Source organism: Sylvia atricapilla, chromosome 11, assembly GCF_009819655.1.
Source record: "Sylvia atricapilla isolate bSylAtr1 chromosome 11, bSylAtr1.pri, whole genome shotgun sequence".
NCBI lineage: Eukaryota > Metazoa > Chordata > Aves > Passeriformes > Sylviidae > Sylvia > Sylvia atricapilla.
In genome coordinates this window covers 1,640,404-1,646,767 of record NC_089150.1, presented here as the reverse complement: position 1 = coordinate 1,646,767, position 6,364 = coordinate 1,640,404, and the positions used below count along the sequence as shown (strand labels likewise).

The 6,364-nt window shown below is 57.4% G+C and overlaps 1 protein-coding gene across 8 annotated transcripts in view; it reads left to right on the top strand.

Annotated features, from left to right (window-relative positions):
- The first annotated feature begins 4,397 nt into the window (after window positions 1-4,397).
- The window catches only part of ITPR1 (inositol 1,4,5-trisphosphate receptor type 1), a 164,219-nt gene continuing 162,252 nt past the window's right edge, over window positions 4,398-6,364 (top strand). For all 8 annotated transcript variants that reach the window (XM_066327143.1, XM_066327140.1, XM_066327145.1 and 5 more), the window contains exon 1: window positions 4,398-4,508. The gene's annotated coding sequence lies outside the window, so the exon portion shown is untranslated. The remainder of the gene's footprint in view (window positions 4,509-6,364) is intronic.

Sequence of the window (6,364 nt, the reverse complement as noted above, 5' to 3'; positions counted from 1 at the left end):
ATTCTTGTGTGCAGCATTTGTGTAGTTCCATCAGGAGAGTTCACACTTCTTGCTCTCCCCGGAGAACAGATGAAATAATTACAGTTTGCCTCTGAGCAACATCCAGCTTCCAGTCGGAGACCCTGAGGACTTGGGAGAACTTTTGCTGGTCTGGATCATTTTGTTGCTCAGCCACGCAGGCTTTAGTTTTTCTCTTTCCTCACACTGAGTCCCCACACTTCTGATCTTGCTGTTACTAAAATGTGATGGGAATGAGAGATTTTCCAGCCCTTCGCTGAGAGGCTGAGGTGTTCTAGCATTTGTCAGGAGTGCTTTTCATCCCCATGGATCTCCCTGAGGACAGGGAACCTCTGGGATCATCTTCCCCACTGTGAAGACCAGCCATGAGCAGGAGGAGACAGATTGATCCTCAGAGTCCTGGAATATCTTCTGCTCTCATTTTTCTTCCAGGGCTGTTGAGCTGCAGCTGAGCCAACAGCAGAGACAAAACCTGTGCAAAGCCACCCCACAGGCTGGAGGTGCAATGTTTTCAAAAGAGCCCAGGAAAGCCAATGGTTTGTTGTAAACTTGTCGGCATAAAACAAGACAATGGATATAAAAAGCAAATAAAAGACGTCAAACTTCATTTTAGCATCTTTCTTCCACGCTGAATTTCCATAATTGCTAAAAATAAAGTCGGAGTGGGGCAGAATAAGGTTCGAAAAGGAGAAAAAGAGTGAAGTACTCCAATAGTGAAAAATAAAAATCCCTCACAAGTTGTTTCCCTGTGACTGAAACCACACGTGAAATTGGGCCAAACATTCATAGCACAGCTCCCAGGGCTGAAGTGATACCTACCCAGTAGTGTTTTTTCGCCATTTCCTCTCTGAATTCTTGAGTTCATTCCCTCTGGGGGTGTGTGGGCTCCAAGCCCAGCCCTCATTTGCTGCTGAGTGAACAGGACTCCGTTCCCATCTCAGGGCTGCCTCCTGTAATTCCCATTGTCAGGGAAAATTCCTTGAAGGGAATAGCTCTGGTCCTTCCCGAGGTGACCTTTCCCACTCCTACACTGCCCTACGATTTTACCTCTTTTCAATGCTGTAAGATTATCGGAGCCCCATGAGCTCACTGTGTCTGCAGCATCCCAGAGCAAGTTCCTAAAAACAAATGGGAACGATTTCTTCCATTGGAAACTTGCATGATTATCTTGTCTTTGCCAGCACCCCTTCAAATCTAGCAAGTTCTTCACAGAGCTTGGTCAGGGTTTATTTGCCTGGAGGCCCAAAAATTGGTGAGGGGCCAGCAAGTGCATGGAATGACAGGATAAGGAGGAATGAATTCCAGCTGAGAGAGAATAGGTTTAGATTGGATATTGGGAATAAATTGTTCCCTGTCAGGGTGGGGAGGCCCTGGCACAGGTTGTCCAGAGAGAGAAGCCGTGGCTGCCCCATTCATGGAAGTGTCCAAGGCCAGGTTGATTTGGGCTTGGAGCAACTCAAAACTATTCTGGGCTTCTATGAACTCCTTAGCCTTTGAAAAACTGGCCAAGACCCAGAATCCAACACAGTCCACAAGCAGAACTGTGGCCTTTGGTATGTGGGAGAGGAATGTCTCCAGATGGCAGACTCCATTCCCTCCTGGGCAGCCCGTTCACCCCCAGAGCTGCTGTTGGGATTTAGCCCTCAGTGCTGGAGCTATTTCAAGGCACGCTGTTTGCAGGGCTGCTCAAGGTGCTCAGCAGGCAAAGCTCTGCCCCTGGCTCTGGTGACAGCCCTTCTGTCACTGCCTCGGAGCCACTGCAGCCACTCACAGCCTCCGCCTGCTGAACCCATCCAGAGATTAGATTTGATTACACAAGAATTCATTAGGATTATCTAATGATATTAGGCACCACTACTCTGCCAAATTCCTGATGAGTAATGGCTTGTAGTATTGCAGCCATGTAGGAAACCCATAAAACTCTGTTCTCTGACCTTCGCTTCAGTTCCTGAGTCACGGGCTTCAACTTCTGCATATCCTTGTTCCAGAGCCACAACTACAGCTCCTCTGGAGGTATTTTTAACGGAGAGCCAGTGCAGGGGGAGGTTGTGTTGATTTCAGACTGGTTAATCTGGGCTTGTTCCCATCCATCAGCGTTCTGCTGCTGCTGTAGGGAGGGAAACAAGGAAGGAGCTGGGCACCATTCATACCTGTTACCCCGGGCAGCAGGTGGGTGTGGGTAAAGTGACCAGAGGGAAACATTTCCTTCACCTAAATCTCAGTTCAAGTGATACAGTTGTTCTGCAGGCAAACACAGCACCCACCCTGTGCTCTGGGTGCTGCCAGCCAGCCACAGAGGGCAGGAAAATTAGGGTGTAACAGTGGGAAATCCCCTTGGCTAATATTTAAGGGCAAATAATTGCATAATACAGTTAATAAATGAAATATTACTGTTTTTTTTTTTTTTTTTATTCGCTGCTGGTCATTCTGGCTGAAGTCGTGATGTCTCCTTAGTGATACCCCTGTGCTGTAATTTTAGTGAAGAGGAAGCCCAGTGACACTCGCTATTCCCAGAGTTTGGAGCCGTTTCTTGCAGAACCGCCGTGATTCTTCTCAGCCAAGGGCAGAGAGTCACGGCAGAGGTGACAGCACCTGTGCAGGCAGGTCCTCACCTCAGCCGTCCCCTCCCCGCTATTCTGTGCTCCCCGAGTCGCGCTGACACCCGGTTTACTCAGTGTTTACTGCCCGGTACCCCCCGATCGCCCCCCGCCCCATCCAGGGCTCTGTGACAAGCCCCCGGGGCCAAAACACATCCTCGTCCCCGCCGGGGGCTTCACTCCCATCGCTGACAGCACGGACCCGGGGGTCCATCCCCGTCACCGACCTCAGGGGCCAAGCTGTCCATCCCCATCACTGACCACACGGACCCTCTGTCCATCCCCATCACCGATCCCACGGACCGAGGGCTCCATCCCCATCACCGACCGCACGGACCCGGGGGTCTCTCCCCATCACTGACCTCAGGGACCATGCTGTCCCTCCCCACCACCGACCGCACGGACCGAGGGCTCCATCCCCGTCACTGACCGCACAGACCCGGGGGTCCATCCCCATCACTGACCGCACGGACCGAGGGGTCCATCCCCATCACTGACCGCACGGACTCGGGGGTCCATCCCCGTCACTGACCGCACGGACCCTCGGTCCATCCCCGTCACCGGCAGCACGGACCCTCGGTCCATCCCCATCACTGACCGCACGGACCGGGGGGTCCATCCCCATCACTGACCGCACGGACCCTCGGTCCATCCCCATCACTGACCGCACGGACCGAGGGGTCCATCCCCGTCACTGACCGCACGGACCTTCGGTCCATCCCCATCACTGACCGCACGGACCGAGGGGTCCATCCCCATCACTGACCGCACGGACCCGGGGGTCCATCCCCGTCACTGACCGCACGGATCGAGGGGTCCATCCCCGTCACCGACCGCACGGACCCTCGGTCCATCCCCATCACCGACCGCACGGACCCGGGGGTCCATCCCCATCACTGACCGCACGGACCGAGGGGTCCATCCCCATCACTGACCGCACGGACCCTCGGTCCATCCCCATCACTGACCGCACGGACTCGGGGGTCCATCCCCGTCACTGACCGCACGGATCGAGGGGGTCCATCCCCGTCACTGACCGCACGGACCCTCGGTCCATCCCCGTCACCGGCAGCACGGACCCTCGGTCCATCCCCATCACTGACCGCACGGACCGGGGGGTCCATCCCCATCACTGACCGCACGGACCCTCGGTCCATCCCCATCACTGACCGCACGGACCGAGGGGTCCATCCCCGTCACTGACCGCACGGACCTTCGGTCCATCCCCATCACTGACCGCACGGACCGAGGGGTCCATCCCCATCACTGACCGCACGGACCCGGGGTCCATCCCCGTCACTGACCGCACGGACCCGGGGGTCCATCCCCGTCACTGACCGCACGGATCGAGGGGTCCATCCCCGTCACCGACCGCACGGACCCTCGGTCCATCCCCGTCACTGGCCGCACGGACCCTCGGTCCATCCCCGCCACTGACCGCACGGACCCGGGGGTCCATCCCCGTCACTGACCGCACGGATCGAGGGGTCCATCCCCGTCACCGACCGCACGGACCCTCGGTCCATCCCCATCACTGACCGCACGGACCCTCGGTCCATCCCCATCACCGACCGCACGGACCCTCGGTCCATCCCCGTCACTGACCGCACGGACGGAGGGTGGCCGCTGCCCCCGCCCGAGCGCGGCGCGGTGCACGCTGGGAGCTGTAGTCCTGGGGGCCACCCCCCCGCGGCGGCGCGGCGGCGCCAGGACTCGCTTACCCAGCGTGCCTCCCGGGTTATTTAAGGCACGGCGGCCGCCGCGGAGCGCAGTGACCATGTGGATGCGCAGCTGAGGCAACGGCGGGCGCAGCCTCCGGGAGCGGGACCGGGAGCGCCGCCGGAATGGGGCTGCCGAGCCGTCCGTAGCCCGCCCCGCCGCCTCCGCAGCAAGGTAGGGCCGGGAGAGAGCGGGCACGGCTGGGCAGGGAGGGAGGCGGTGAGCGGCCGCCGGGGCAGCCCCGTCCCGCAGCCCGAGGGATGCAGCCTGGCGCTGGGCGGGGATGCCCGGGGATGCAGCCCGTTGCTAGGCGGGGATAGCCGGGAATGCAGCCCTCTGCTGTGCGGGGATGCGTTTCCGTGCTCGGCGGGGATGCCCGGCCGCCGCAGCCCGGGCAGGACCGGGCACAGACCCCTCCGCCCTCCCGGCGGGTCCCGCGGCGCTGCCGGGCCGGGCTCCGGTCCCCGGGACCACCGCGGGCTGGGCGGCCGAGCGGCGCGTCCGCTCCAACTTTCCCCGTGGTTTTAGCGCCGTGCTCGGGGCTGGGCTGCGAGGGATGGTTCGCGTTATGTAAACACTGTGAGCGCCGATGGGGACTTGGCTATGGGCGATCTTCCTCTTAAATGGTCAAAGAGCGGGCAGCTGTGGGTGGATGTTTCGGAGGGTCCCGGCGACCGGCCTGACAGGCCAAATATTTGGCTGTTTCCCGGACTACAATAACTGGACTTCGGCGGGGGAAGGGGTGGGGGAACATGTGCATTCCCCATGCACGTACGTGGGATGTGCCATAATCCCGGGAGCTTTCCCGTCTTTCTGGCCGCGGGTTGGGGACGGGCTCCGGGGCTTTTCCCCGCGGGGAAAATGCTCCGTACCCCGGCACCAGCTGCTCTGCCTCAGCCTCTGCCCTCCCCGCCCCAGGTGGGTTCGCTCTGGCTGCCAGGAGTTTGTCTGAAAAGACTCCAACAGGTGAAGAAAGGTTTGAGTTGGATTTATTGCCTTTGCGGCCGTTCTGTGCCTGCTCGGCCGCGGATGGATCGGGCTGCGCTCCTGCTGCTCGCGGATCAGGAAGGGAGAACGTGGCTAATGCAATCCAGATCTTTGCCTGATGAAGATTTAGTGGCTGCAAGTCGTGTGGGGAGTACTGTGTGTGGGAGCCGGCGGTTTTATTTGTTAGTGAGGGTCGGTACCTGCGCGTGTGTTGTATTCCTTAAAGCGCGTTTAGTTATTTGCCTTTGCGGCCCTTTTCCTGGGCTCAGCAGTGTATCCCGGGACTCGCAGACCTGTTGAGCTGCAGGATTGTCTCACTCACAGCCCAGAGGCCCACGGTGGAGCTGTTTTCCTACAGGGCTCATCTGTGTGAGTGTGGGATGCCATGTGAGACCAATATCCCTTCCCTTCCACTCGCTGCTTCCTCTGCGGCCAAGTTAATGGGCTGCCAGGCGCTGGATTTCTCCTTGGTTGCTTTTCTGTACCGTAATTTACGCCAATTTCCTCACACAGCGAGGATTTCACGGTCTGAATGGCTGGTGGTTTCGCTGGTGTAAGTGCCTGAAGCAGCAGCAGCATTGCAGGGTGCTGTGGCTGGAGCAGAGCTTTGGCTGCCCCAAAATATTGGATATTCGGTGAGTGGAGAAGGATGGGGAATTGATAAGGCCAGAAATTCAGGGTTAACAGGACGCTTGGTGAAACGAAGGTGGGGATTGACCGCTGTGAGATACAGCAGCTTGAGCTGGGGAGAATGCTCAGTAATGCTCAGTGTGCCTGAACCAAAAAAAAAAGGAATCGCTGTGAAAATAAACCCACAGTTCCAGTGTGTTTCAAAACAAGCTGATGCTGAGCTGATTATTTCTAATGTTTTCTTTAAACCGCCTGTTGTTTGTCAATAATAGAGGGTTTTCTTGTTAAAATACCTTCTTTCCCCAAGATTAAAGTGTTTGTTTAGACGAGATTTTTTTTTCCCCCATCTGCTTGTTTTGCAGTGTTGATTAAGCCTTGCAAATAGTTTCTTCTTACAGGGTTTCACAAATTCG